The 14,427-nt window shown below is 50.6% G+C and overlaps 1 protein-coding gene across 2 annotated transcripts in view; it reads left to right on the top strand.

The window, feature by feature from the left end:
- The first annotated feature begins 4,367 nt into the window (after positions 1–4,367).
- Hrh2 (histamine receptor H 2) overlaps positions 4,368–14,427 on the top strand; it is a 41,771-nt gene continuing 31,711 nt past the window's right edge. For both annotated transcript variants that reach the window (XR_015640638.1, NM_001413011.1), the window contains 1 exon segment: positions 4,368–4,449. The gene's annotated coding sequence lies outside the window, so the exon portion shown is untranslated.

Below are 14,427 nucleotides of genomic sequence, written 5' to 3'. Positions count from 1 at the left end.
CGCACACACACACACACACACACACACTTGCATGCTAGGGTTTGAGCTGTTAAAGACAAGAGTCTTCATTCAGAGATCTTCATGTGCCTGGCTTTGGGGAAGACCCCAAGGCAGCCGATGCAGATGGCATTACCAACAGGAAGTGAGGTGACACTCAGACCCCAGAATCCCTTCAGAGGGTCTAAGGATTTCTCACGAGGCCTTTAGCTCCTAGAGGTCCCACCACCCCTCACATCACTACAATGGGGACCAAGTCTTTGAGGACAGACAGCTTTGGAACCCTCTTTGAGCTGTTTCTTGGAGTATCCCTCCACCCACTCTAAAGACCCACCTCATGGTTCCCTCTCCACCCCAGGCTGAATCACTCCTGAGTTTTCAGAGCCACCGATTCACCAAGAAAGACAGTGGGCTATGACTGCACTGCTTTTGTAGGAATCTCTAGTGACCGAGACGAGAGTCAGGAAGATGAGAACCTTCCTACTCTCCAGGTGTAGGCTCGGAGGAAATAACAATGTTACCTTTCAGGGTTCTGAAGAGAATCAGTTAAGATGTCGCATTCAAAGAACCCAGCACCGTATGAAGAAAACAGCAAATATGTTACCCACGGAGGAGCTCCTTCCTGTCTCGTGGTCCACAAGGTCAGGATCTAGCTTCACTTCTCCAGGAACACCTGGAGCAGGCCCTTACTTCACCTCAAGACTTTTAGTGCATAACGAACAGCACATCTGCCCACTTCTGAACAAACCAGGAGCCACCACAAGAAGGGACCACTGACCATCCCAGCAGGTTCTCAGTGGGGTTTTTCACAGGCGACTCCATTAAAAGTTATCACCCTACCCTGCTATTCAATATTTGAACTGTTGTGCTTGCCTAACCAGCCCCCCCAACTCTTTCTCTTTCTCATTTTGTAGCAGTCAGACTCAGCAGAGATTACTCATTCCAAAGCAAAAAAAAAAAAAAAAAATCTTTTCCTTTCTATTTTTGTCAACAGTGGTCTGGGTTTCCTTAGAATGAGAGGGTTCTTCCGGTACCCTTTGCCGGAAGAAGATGGTGTTTACACATCTCAGCCTCCACAACCCCTGTAAAGTGGGGATGTGGCTCTCATTAGCCAGTACACCTATAAACTACACACTTCCAAAGGTCTCCCCATCTGGGATGGAGCTGGGGACCTTCAGAGCTGGAAAAAGTTGGCTGACTAGAATTGCAACAAACCTCCCAGCACAGGTAGGAAGTTCCCCGTTCCTCCACCCCCAACCCCCTCACCCTTCACCCCTCGCCCCCCCCACTCACTCCCACTCACCCTCTACCCACCCACCCCACCCCAACACCCACCCCAACACCCTCACTCACTACCACCCCATCTTCCACCCATCCCATCCCTGCTCATCCCCACCCCTACTTACCCCACTCCACCCTCCACCCACCCACCCCCAGCCTCACTTATCCCCACTCCCCTGCCCCCACCCCGGCCCCACCCATGATTCTGCTGCTGTGAAACTCACACTCACCCAGCTCTTTGATCCGTCTCTGCCCAGCACCCCTGTCCCTCATCCATTCGCCACACCAGTCTTCTTCCTGTCCACTCAAGGCCGCACTGGTCCGCACCTCCGGCACCTGTTCTTCCTCTAGAGAAGCTGCTCTACCCTCTCTTACTGTGGCCAGCTCAGTTCCAATGCCACGCACGCCAGGGATGTAAACGAGCTGAGCCCCGTAGTCTCTCTCCTCCTGCCTATCTTAATTCCCTCCAGTGGAGCTACCTGGCACTGCTGTCTCTGTGTGGTGTAGCAGACCCTTTTCTGTCTTGTTCATTGCTGTGTCCTGGCATGGAATTCGTGCCCAGCAGGCTTCAGTACACATTTGTGGAGTAAATAAGTAAATTTAATACTCCACCCCCCTTTTTTTTTATTTGGTGTCTGTTCGTTCTTGAGAAAGGGTATCATGCTGTTCAGGTTGGCCTTGAACATACTATGAAGTCAAGGATGACCTTGAACTCCTGATTCCCGCAGCTTCCAAGTGCTGGGACTCCTGCACATGACACCCGACTTTCTCTTCCCTTTCTTCTCGTGATGTAGACCTTTGCAGCAGGCATGACTGCGATGCTGCTTTTACAGGCAGGGAAAGGGCCCAGAGACAGGAACTGAACCCCCTCCGGCTGCCTATTTAGCTGTTCCTTGCTGCGTGACAAAGCACAGCACAGCACAGCTGCCTACCACGAGGAGCCAGTCTTCCCGTGGGTTCTCCCGCTGCTCTTGCCTCAGAAGGCCTCACATTCACCTTACAGCTCTAGGACAGCAGAGCATTGCTCCCCAACCACTCCGTCCTCTTAGGCGTCTGCGTGGTGGGATGGCTGGAGCACCGTGGGCCTTGTGGAGGGAGAGCTCAAACTGCAGACAAAGCTCCTCGATCCAGATTCCTACCGCAGGGTATACACTCCACCTCCCGTTGAATAGGATGCTGGGCCGATGTTGTGATTAGTTCGAAACAGCCATCCATCCTAGCCACCGAGGGCTAGAACCCGCCTGACCTTGCTTGTGACACAGTAAGGTACTGAAGAGACCATGACCTTCAGACATAATCGGATGACTTGAGTCTAAAGAGTTGGCTCAGCCGTTAAGAGCTGCTCTTCCTGAGAACCTGCACTGGATTCTTACTGTCTACCCAGTGGCTCACCGCCATCTGTAACTCCAATCCCAGGCCAATACCCTCTTCTGGTCTCCATGGACACCAGGCACACACACAATGTGAAGACACACATGTGGGTTAAGGCACTCACATACACAAAAATAAAAGCTAATTTTTTTTAAAAAGGAGGGTAGACGACCTCAGAAATTGTAAGGACTTTCAGCAAGCTAAACTCTTGTTAATAGAGCTTGTTCCCTGGGGACTCAGGTAATGGAATTAGCCTCTTTCCGAACATTGCCCTAATGGCATCCTATGGAAGAGAAAAGAGATGGGACAGGTTCTCACCAAAGTCATTTCCACCAACACATTAGTAACTATTCAAGGTAGAGAGCATCGCGGTCCTGCTGAGAGAGGCCCTGAATGTGTGTGGACAGTAACTTCACTCATTGTACAGAGGTGAGTCTTCAGATCATTGGGGAGGTGAGGGGAGCTAGATTTGAGTGTGACTAAAGCAGAAAGTGTGGGAGGATTGGATGCCCAGGAGCAAAGATGTGTGATCAACTTGCATGTTTTAGAGATGACCCGGGATGCTCTGCGAATGGCAAGAGAAGACACTACCTTGGAAACTGACTGGTGTGGCACAAAGGGGACATGGCAAATGCATCCTAAGGAGCAGAGAGTACACAAAGTTCACCCTGGATCCCTTTCACAGCCCTGACCCAAGGCTTTATCCTTGCTACCCGAGGCTCCCTGAGGTGAGCATGACCCTTAGGGTCACAGAGGAGGAAACAGGCTGACAAATGCCTGGCGCTTACCTTAAGGACTTCAGGGGAGCTGTGGACAGGCAGAATGGCCACAGTGCTGTGCCAGGCACTGGGGTAGCAGCCTTGCTAGGGAGATTGGTGGTCAGATGAGCTGCCTCTAGGTGCTTGAGTGGAATCTGCTATGTGGAGGAAGTTTGTCAAAGCAAAGTAAGAGGTTTGGGTCTGCAGTGATTTGAGGCATAGCCTCCTGCCAGACACTCTGCCTCAAGTTGCATTGGCTTGGCCTCCAGGAGGTGGGACATTCTACCTGGATAGTTTTTATTTGTCCTGCTTCCAAGCTCCAACTCCCTCCCGGTTCTTTCCACTCGAACCTCTAGGCTAAGTGAGATCTACCTCCGGCTTTCAGGATCCCAGGATATTCTAAGATTTTCTCAAAAAACATTGTTCCTTCTCTCACGCCTTGCCATTCTTGGAGTGGTCAGGTCCTGGTGGAACTCAGGTGAAGGGCTCACCAGATTTCTGGCCTAGTGTTCTCAAACCAGAGTGGTGCATAACTGGGCATCCCCTCTCACAACGCCAGTGTGCACACAGGTGGGCAGGGTTTCAGGCCAGGGAGCTGCCCAGAATAAGGACAGGAGGAAGCCAGTGTGTGTGTGTGTGTGTGTGTGTGTGTGTGTGTGTGTGTGTGTGTGTGTGGTGGTGGAGGGGCGTGACAGATGACCGTCTGAAAGGAAGAAGAGCGAGGCCTGAAAGTACCCAGAGAAGGAAAAGGGGGTTGGGAAGGAGGGAGGGAGGAGGAAGAGAGAGCAAGAACGGGAGGGACGGAGGAAAGAAGGAGAAGAGGGGAAGAAGGGGGAGAAAGGAAGAGGGGAAGATGAATATGGGAGAAAGCGCTGAGGAAAGGAGCGGCTTTCAGAACGAGGAGGAGCGAGTTGGGGGCGGGGACGAGGAAGTGGGTGCTAGGCGCTCGCCAACAGCTCCATCCTTGCCCCAGCCAGTGCGAGCGCGCGGTCCTAAGCGACCCGGTGCAGCCAGTGGCGCACAGCAGCAGCAGCAGCACCAGGTAAGGTAAGGTGACCGACGCCCTCCCGGCAGACGTCGCCTCGGGATGGGGACGCGGGTGGGGTTGCGCGGAGACCAGGCTGTGACTTGGCCGCTTTAGCTGCCTGCTTCAGAATCCTGCCTACCCCGTCTCCAAGTCGACCTCAGGCAGCGCAGCACACAGCAAGCACCTGACCTTGGGCTGATGCCTCTACTTCGGTTTCCTCCCTGTAACCCTTAAGGGTCATACCCACCCGCAAAGGGGTGTTAGAGGCTAGGTTTGCAGCCTCATCCCGCGGATGTGAGGGATGCCAGGGTAGCCTCACACTTCCCGTGCCCTCTAGGGTGAATCTGAAAATCTACCTGCGACTAAAGGCTTGCTTTGTGCCCTGTGGGCGGTGGTGTGGCTCGCCTAATGTATATGGTGGGAGCTTGGAGAGACTTTCAGCTCCCCAGCACCAGTGGAGCGTCTGGGGCTGACAGGAACGAGGATGTCTAGTTTATCAGGAACAGGTCGCTTTGCCTAAGTCCTTCTGGGCTGCTACCCCATGCTGGGGAGAAAGGAGTTCCCTGCTCTAGACTGGGAGGGACTCTGGTAGCTCTTCTGGTAGATGCCCTGGACATCAGGGACATCCAGTAGCTGTTCTCTGGTAGTACAACTTGGGAAGTGGCCTTGACTCTGGTTTTGGCCTCTTGAGAAACCCAGTGACCTTGAGCCTGGAAGCCTCAGTTTCCCCCTCTGACACTCACATCCGTAAGCTGAGGCGTTCCCATGGGTCACTGTCATACACTATCTTTGGCGTCTACCGAGCCTTGGCACTATTTATCTGGAGGTCATATATGTAGCTAATCATGAAGCAAGGCCCAGGGAATGGAGAGGGGTTTAGTTCAAGTCCCAGGCGCCCCACCTCTTCCCCTCCCCTCAAACACATCGCAAGGCGTCTTTTTTTTTAGGAGACATCTCTCAGATGAGTCTTGGCCAACCCTCTGCTCTCTTAATTATAAGAGAGAGTTATGAGTTTCTACAAACATGTTTGCTTTCCCTGAAGGTTATCCAGGACTATGAAACCGATCTCTGAGCCGGCTTCAGGGAGAACTCAAAAGAGTAAAGATACCGTTTGTGGGCAGGCCTGGTGCCAGGCACATCAGGTGTATAATATTCAGACAAAGAGTCATCACGGTACTTCTGGAAACCACTTGGTTAACCTCCTATTTCAGGCGGAGGAACCGAGGTTCTCTACAATAAGGGATTTCCAGCGGTCCCCGCTGTGCCGTTTGGTCTCCCGTCCTCCTGGCTGCAGGGTGATACTACTTTGTATCATGCTAGCCCTGGCCATTAAATATGACCACGACCATGCATAACATAGGCACCCAGTATGTACGCCTGATCGCTATGGTTCCCTCCTTGTCTCACGTGCAATGAGAGGAGTGGCAGCACACTTACTAGAAGTGACTAATGGTTGTCAGAGAGCTGGGTATCCTCACCAAGCATTGCCTCTAAAGGAACAAAGGTCACTGCTCAGTGTCCCGCAGAAAGCTGATACCACACTGCCTCACCTCTGCACCTGACTCCGCCCTGTGTCACCCTGTCCCTAAGAACCCCACCCCCTTCAGTCTCAGCCTAGATGGCTCCCCTGGGTTCTTAGGCAGGCACATTCCCTCTGTCCTGGACTAATGGCTAACTTGTACGAACTGCGTCGACTCAATCCGCGTCATCCAACTGACAGTGACATCTGAATTGAAGGGACAAGACAGAAGACAAAAATCTGGTGACAGATTCAATCTGGCAAACGCTCTTTTTTTAGAGACACTCTCTCCAGAAGTCACGTCCGTGGGGAAAACAAACCCAGCTGTGGTCCCACTCCGCCAACAGCCCCGAGGAGGTAAAAGCAGGGTTAAACTGCAATCGGGAGGATTTAGTACATCCTTGAGAAAGACATCCCTGATAATGGGGTAAGGGTCGCAGCAGAGGCCAAAAAGGCTATTTGCCAAAAATGTTTTAAAACAAGAGTACATCCATCCAAATGAAATGATGGGATGAGAACGAAGATTACTGCAGTCCTCACGACAGTTATCAAAACTCAGAAAGTGTCTACATGTCCAACAATTGGGGCAGACAAGTTTTTACTAAAAACAGTTTTGAATGAGTGGGGACACCCTTATCCATTGCAGACATGGCATGACCCTGGATTTGAGACAAAAGCTTTCAAAAATGTGGAGAGGGACTAAAAGAAGGTTAATGATGTTTGCCCGGGGTGGCGGGATTGGGGGCAGAGTTGACCCCGGGGCTTTCCTGATTTTCTGCAAGGAACACACACTTCAGCAATCAGCACCGAGACCTCTGTGGCTTCCAGGGCTGTAGTCTTGCTGAAGGAAGAGAGGAAGTGAATGAAAGAGGTGTTTCTGTCAATGGGCAGGCCACCTCTGAGGCTTCCAGAGCTTCTGTAGACAGTGTCCTCAGAAGCAGCGTTTGCCAAACTGAGTCGCTCACCATCTAGTTTCCCATCTTGTTCTGATGCCACCTGTCCCCAGTTCTCATTTACTGGGGTGCACAGTTCTTCTGTGTTTCATACAAATGGGTAAGCACCTCCCTGGGGAACCCTAAGGGTGGAGACTAGGGGACCTATCTACCCTGTCTTTTCTCACCAGTTCCCTCACATAGCTAGCAGGTGTGTTCTTGCCACGACAGAACCACACGTGCACACCCGGCGATGGCGTGGGAGAAGAAGGAACCACAAATTATTAATGCCAACAGCTCAGCGTGCTCTTCAGCACCTAAGTGGCCATCCCACAGCCCTGTGAGAAGAGATACCCTGGCCCACGCAGACCATACAATGGCTCCTGGGTGACCACAAAGTGATGGTTTCTGTGCCGGATTCTAGGACTCCGACATAAGGCACCATCTCTAAAGGGAATGCCCAGATGGGATAGAAGGAGCCCTTGGACCAACATGCAGGATGTAAGGCAGCACTGGAGACCTCAGGGTGAGATACTCAAATGATTCCGTAAGGGTCACCCCCAAGGAAGGTGGTGCTTGACTGAGAACCATTTAATACTCCAGGGGACCTTTTCATCAACTGCAGGTCTTTGAATGTGACAAGGTCAGGAATGATGTTCTAGCATCTAGCCATAGAGGCCAGGGACACTGCTGGACGAACCCCAGGACCCTTCCAGCACCTCAGCAAAGAATGAGCCTACCCCAAATGCCGACTGATCTGTCTGTCTGTATGTCTGTCTGTCTCTATAAGCCCTTCTATTCTGGACCTGTCCTGCCATGTTTTGATGGCCCATCCTATTGGAACATGTGTCAGAGCCGCCTGCCTTGTTAGAGCTAACTTAGATTCCATTTTATGGGTGCCACCTTTTATTTATCTGTTGGCCTGTTGATGGGCAGTTGAGTTGTTTCCATTCTAGAACTATTATGAAGAGTGTTGCTATGAGCTCTTGGGTACAGGCCATTTGGAGGGACACATATGTTTTGGCCAAGTATGTACTTGGGACTAGAAGGGTGAGTTGATTTGGGTTCTCCTGGATCCCGTTTGTGCCTGTTGTTTGGTAAACCTTCTCATGGCACTCTCTTACTTAGACTGTACTGCAAAGTCCACAGATCTCGACCAAGCAGCCATGGCATGGCTGGGCTCTCCTCTCTCCACTGGCCTCAAAGCAGCAAGCTCACTCGCTCTCTGGTTTTTGCGTGTTTCCTCTACCCATCTTGCCCCTTGCACAGCAGGTCCAGGGGTATCCTCAGAGGGACACTTCCTGGCTTCTCAAACTCCAGGCTAGCCAAGATGCTTCCTAAACCATCTCTAACTTTTCTTTGGTCACTCTAACCTACCTGACACAAACTCGACTTCAGGTGTGAATATACATTTCCCCCATCTCTGCGATCCTGGTCAAGTCGATTTTCCTCTCTGGGCCTCGGGTGACTAAACTGATCTGAAAAACCATAGAGGCCTATCACGGACCGATCTCAGATGGGTTTTCCAACTCAGCCCATAGTTGACAGTGTAGTGAGAAGGGTGTGGGCCTGGCCACAGTGAGAGAAGGCTGTCTAGGCCCATGTTGGGCATGAATTGGAGAAGGTAGAGTGGCCAATTGCTGCCAGCCTCATGGGAGCATTCTCCAGGAGAACATGGGAGCATTCTTCAGGTGAACATGGGAGCATTCTCTTGGAGTATATGGGAGCTTGGCCTGGTTTTCAGCCTCAAAAACTAGCAGGAAATGATCATTACTACTTCTAGGTCCAGCAGAAACTGACTGTTGTGGTCTCTGTCAACTCTAAAATTGCCCGCTTCTCTCAATAGAAGAGCCTCCAAGCATCCAAACCAGAGCTAGCCACTCATTTACTGAGGTGCTCAGAAAACACTCTCTAAGGCTGCCATGTACCCAACCTGAGCAGGTCACAGAAGACAGAGATGGGTGAATGTGGCGTGAGCCTGAGAATGCCTGTTTAGTGGGGAAGACGGTGATGTTGCTGCCAAGGGGCAGGGCAGCCTTTCAGCCAAGTGACACATGCATGAGAGACCCAAGCACCCACTGTCCAGCGGAAGTCACCTCCAGAGACGTCAAAAACTGCCTTGGCGGTGATGGGAGCACAAAGAGTGGCCGCATAGCCCAGGTAGACACCGAAAACTTCCAGAGGCTCAGGACTGCAGAACTTCCAGACGTTCTTGGGGGCAGTTAGAACAGTTAGGTATCATCCGATGTCTGCAGGGCAGGGGGTGGGAAAGGGTCCCGCACAGTTTACAGTACCTCAATCCTTCACTGCCAAGGAGGCTGTGGAAGTCCCATGGGAGTCTAGGCTCTCACAGAAGAAATCGAGTTTGCATTTTCCAAAACGCCACTCCTCCAGACAATGGAGGAGGGCACAGACCTCATGCCCACTGGTGCTGCCCCGGCTCACCACCTTTACCTTGAGCAGAGATGAAGGCCAGGAATTGTAAGTGGAGAGCAATAGGAAGCAGTTAATGCCAGGCTCCTGAGGTGTCTGCCACCACAGGGGAGGCACCAGGTTGGTACGAGCTGGCATCCAAACACAAAATTCCAGGAGACGCGGGATAGAGGAAGCCAGAGAGGTCGGTTCAGACCCAGGGTTCTGGATGGCAAAGAAATAAAGGAATCAAAATGCAGAGAGCCAAGAATGATGAAGCCTTCTGGGGACCTGAGGACAGACAGTGTAGAAGGAAAGTGTGTGGGGGGGGGTGAGGAAACCGAGGCCACATTACAGCCCAGAGCAGGAATCCCAGCTGCAGCATTACTATGGTTTATTCCCAGAAACAAAAATACTCTACCCAGGAGAGAGCCCATAGCTAGAGTCAGGCATCTCTCAGCTGGGCCTCCCACATACACACCCAGAGAGGAGCACGTGTCAGCCTGCTGCCCTGGCAGGAGAGGACATCCATCTCCCTCAAACTACTGCCAATGAATTTGACGCCAAGCAATGATGACCCCCGAAAAGGCGTTTACAGTAGGACAGTGTCAGCCAGGGAGCCTTCCGGACTCTGCAGGACACAAGAGGACATGCAGAGATCACCTGTCCAGGAGATGCTCACACAGCCCACAGGATGTCTGCTCCTCTGAATGAGCCTATTTCCCCCCCCCATGTTTTACTAGTGGTTATTAATTACATAACAGTGGGTTCCGTTAAGATTTTTCCCATGCATGTGTTTCATGCATGCATAACTAGGTTTCAATTATTTTCACACAACCATTATCATCTCTCTTGACCCTTTCCCACTCTCCCTGATTCCCTTCCTCTTTCTGATTAGGCATTCTGTTTTCACAAGTGTGTGTGTGTGTGTGTGTGTGTGTGTGTGTGTATTATGTGTATGTGCACACATACACCTGCGCACACACCAATGAATTTCGTTGATGCTGTTCACAGGAGGATGAGTAAGACTTTGTTTAGGTGGGAAGTTTACCCATGCTAGACCCTTGAAGAGACGGATCCTCCCAACCAAGTAGCACTACTACTAGGTGCAGGTTCTGGGAAAGGCGGGGACCTATGAGCCCCTTCCATGACAGACTGTCGCTGGGCCCAGTCTTGTATCCATCTTGTACCTCGGCTGTCAGTTCAAGACGCGCCATGCCCGGCTCAGGGTTCCGCGCCTTTCCCTCTCAGCACGGCAGTTTAGAAGCGTTTATTGATGGGCAACATCACGTCCATTTAGCAAGATAAAGTAACTGCTTCTTATTAGGGCGTGTGCCTTCCCCAGCCACAGGCTTTTGGTGGGTATGCGGTGGTAGAAGTGAATTGCCCTCCCCCCTGGGGAGTAGGCATCTAATCTAATCAAAAGTCCATTAGTGGGGTTGGGGATTTCGCTCAGTGGTAGAGTGCTTGCCTAGGAAGCGCAAGGCCCTGGGTTCGGTCCCCAGCTCCGGAAAAAAAAGAACAACAACAACAACAAAAAGCCCGTTAGTTACTCTCATAATGGTCTTGCCTCCACTACACCAGTGAGCTCATCTTGCCTGGCAGGCTAGATTTTTCCCCCATCTTTATTAAATTGGGTATTTCTTATTTACATTTCAAATGTTATTCCCTTTCCTGGCTTACAGGCCAACATCCCCCTAGCCCCTCCCCCTCCCCTTCGCTATTGGTGTTCCCCTCCCCATCCTCCCCCCATTACCGCCCTACCCCCGACAATCACGTTCACTGGGAGTCCCGCCTTGGCAGGACCAAGGGCTTCCCCTTCCACTGGTGCTCTTACTAGGCTATTCACTGCTTCCTATGAGGTTGGAGCCCAGGGTCAGTCCATGTATAGTCTTTGGGTAGTGGCTTAGTCCCTGGAAGCTCTGGTTGGTTGGCATTTTTGTTCATATGGGGTCTCAAGCCCCTTCAAGCTCTTCCAGTCCTTTCTCTGATTCCTTCAACAGGAGTCCTGTTCTCAGTTCAGTGGTTTGCTGCTGGCATTCGCCTATGTATTTGCCGTATTCTGGCTGTGTCTCTCAGGAGAGATCTACATCCGGTTCCTGTCAGCCTGCACTTCTTTGCTATATCCATCTTATCTAGGCAGGCTAGATTTTTAGACTCAGGGTCCGAAGCTAACAGGATGTCAATGGCAATCCCCCCTCCCCCGCCGCTGCGGCCTAGACAGTGCCGAGGGCTAACACAGCAGGGCAGAAGCTTCCAGCCTCGTTCTGACTTGATTTCTCAATGTCCTGCAATCAAGGCCTGTGGGGGCCAACATTTTAAGAGGAGAATACGCTGGAAATGAGGACATCTTGTTTTTAAAGCCAAAAGATTCATGTCTATATCAGCTTTCTAGCTCCTCTTGAAAAAATGTAATGAGAGGGCTCTGGGCCCAGAGTGGCCATAGCTGTTTAGTGGCCAACCCCCTGGACACAGCACTCCCTGACTCCAAACATACACAGTGGATGTTAAGGGACACAGCCCATGTGGACTCTATGGACAAAGGGATTAGAGCTGATCTCTAATCCCAGATAGAATTGATGAGGCTTCATCATGCGACTCAGAGCAGCAGAGGGTTTTCTGCTGTTTGCTTTCGAGATGGGCTCTCTAAGCCAGTGTACTTGCAATTCTCCTGCCTGAGGCCTCCAAATACTGGGGCTATAGGTATGTACCACTGTACCTGAATTAACAGGCAGCTAAAACTTAATTACTTATTACTGATTTCTTGCTTATCTCTTGAATTTCTCATTAACGTTTCCAGGCTGTGGGTGATTACAAAGGAGAAAACACTACAGATAAAAGATTCTGCTGTATTTTACTCATGTTTTCATTATATTCATAGTATCTGTGTACTCATATTGTTGTCCCAAAGGGGAGCATGTAAATGCTATCCCACACTGTAAGAATTGCTCTGAAGTAGCTAGTAGTAATTATCAATGGAGAAAGAAATGTGCATGGGATGTAATAATTGGTATCAGTGACCCTCCCCCCCCAAAAAAAACAGTTATTACAACCCAATCACTCATCAGTATTTGGTGGTATTCTCCGCTGCTTAACACAGACAGAATGGAAGTTCATAGAAATGCATAATTTGACTCTTGACGAGGTTTTTAAACCTAAGCACAAGCACTTCTACCTGATAGTTTATAGTTTCCAACCCGCGACAGTAATAGGCATGGCGCTTCTGATGCAGCATAAATGGCTCAACTGCCCTTCGAGTACTGAGCATGCCAGTCACTCTCAACGTCCAAGCCACTGTTGAGGGCGCAGAATATTCTGTGGCTGAGTGGGCTTGTGAAGGAAGACAGGTGTCTAGGCCACAAGTATGATCGCTGGGCAAGATCTGGTAGGCAAGGTACTGGAGGCCTAAGAGAGCTGAAGAATGAGGGGACAGAATGAGACGCCAGAGGAGAAAGAGCAAATGCTGGTGGTGGGAAGCTGCAGGAAGGCAGGCATCCATGTGGGCCAGGAATCGGGCTTGTATTGTAGGCAAACCACAGTCCTGATGCACTGTTGTGAGCTTGGAGATGCTGGGACTTGAGGTACAGTTGCCCCCTGACCCCTTACAGGTCAGGTGATGTGGTGATTTGAATAATAGTGCCCCTTCCACCCCCCCCATAGGCTCATATATTTGAAGTCACAGGGAGTGGCACTACTTGATAAGGATTAGGAGGCGTGGCCTCACTAAAGTAGGTATGGCCTTGTTGAAGGAGGTATATCACTGGAGGTGGGTTTTGAGGTTTCAAAAGCCCAAGTCAGGCCCAGTGAACTCTCTCTTCCTGCGGATCCAGATGTAGAACTCTCTGGTATTCTTGTGCTTTGGCCATGGTGTCTCTTCATAGCAATAGAACACTGACTAGGACAGATGATGTTGCACAGGGACAACTTCTTCTAGGTGACAGATCTGAGGGAGGCCTGAGCTAAAGAACCTCGAAGACTTCACGATTATCTAGCTGGGTAGAAACTGTCTACATAGCCTCATTTGCACAAACCATAGGAACCGCGGCCTCAAAATGGCAAATCCCAGCCTCTCAGAGACCAGATATCTGATATCCCTGCCTGGTAGGTCTGCTCCAAGTGACCTCTAGCATGAGGACAGACTTGGAACTGTTTTCCTTAGGCGCCATCTCTGACGGCAGTGAGTGTATCACGGTCAGCCTGTAGCATACAGAAGATACTGAAGATGCTTCCAGTCTTAAGAAGGCCACAGGGGAGCCCAGCTTCCCATAGACAGGATCGACCAGGACACTAACCTCATCCTCCAGCTGGGCAGATAGCATCCAGCACAAAGCCTGCCTTATCAAGTGTGGCCCACCCGCCTCATGGGATTTCTTGTGTTGTTCTAGAAGTGTATGTTTCGCTCCTCCTCGTCATGAAATAAAGTTACTAAGTCAAGCCATAGCAAGCCAGAAACTAACTCTGAATTTCCATTTTACCTCCCGATGATAAAAGTGGGCATTTAAAAAACTATAAAGATTGTTTAAGCCCAATAACTCTTCAGTAGACTAAAATATATGTAGCCACTGGCTTACTTATTGCACACACATATAAGTACACCAAGGAAGATCTATGTTCCTGAAGGGGGCAAGAATAATAGCTCTGTCTTTGGAGATAATGAAGGGGAGATAGTCTGGCCACTATGTGGAATTCCTGCACCTCAGGGATTACTTTCTCAGTTCAGCATCAGAGGATGTACAGATCCCATAAGCCCTCAGTTCTGCCATCCTTTCCTCCCTCACACCATGACATACCTGAGCCCACAGAGACCCTGCAAGAGTCTACTCTGTTCACAATGGGAGTCCATCCCCTATGTGCCACTGACCAAAGCCCAGACACTTTAGGACTACGAAAGTCCTATCCAGGCTTGTTTTCCCAAACCCTCTCTGGGTACAGGCCAGTCACAGTACTTCTGGTCCTATGTGACTTCAAGTTGGTGTGGCCAGAAGCCTCTGAGAACATAGATCAGAAGAACCTCCAAGGATTGATAGGCTCAGAAGCCCTATGTGGGTTTGATCTCCTCAGCAGAATGTAACAAGTCTCCCCTACTGATGTCTCAGGAACCTTCTCCCTGTGTAGAATACATCAGAGTCT

The sequence above is a fragment of the Rattus norvegicus genome, chromosome 17, assembly GCF_021556685.1.
Source record: "Rattus norvegicus strain SHRSP/BbbUtx chromosome 17, alternate assembly SHRSP_T2T, whole genome shotgun sequence".
NCBI classification, from domain to species: Eukaryota; Metazoa; Chordata; class Mammalia; order Rodentia; family Muridae; genus Rattus; species Rattus norvegicus.
This window is presented reverse-complemented; position numbering and strand designations above follow the sequence as displayed.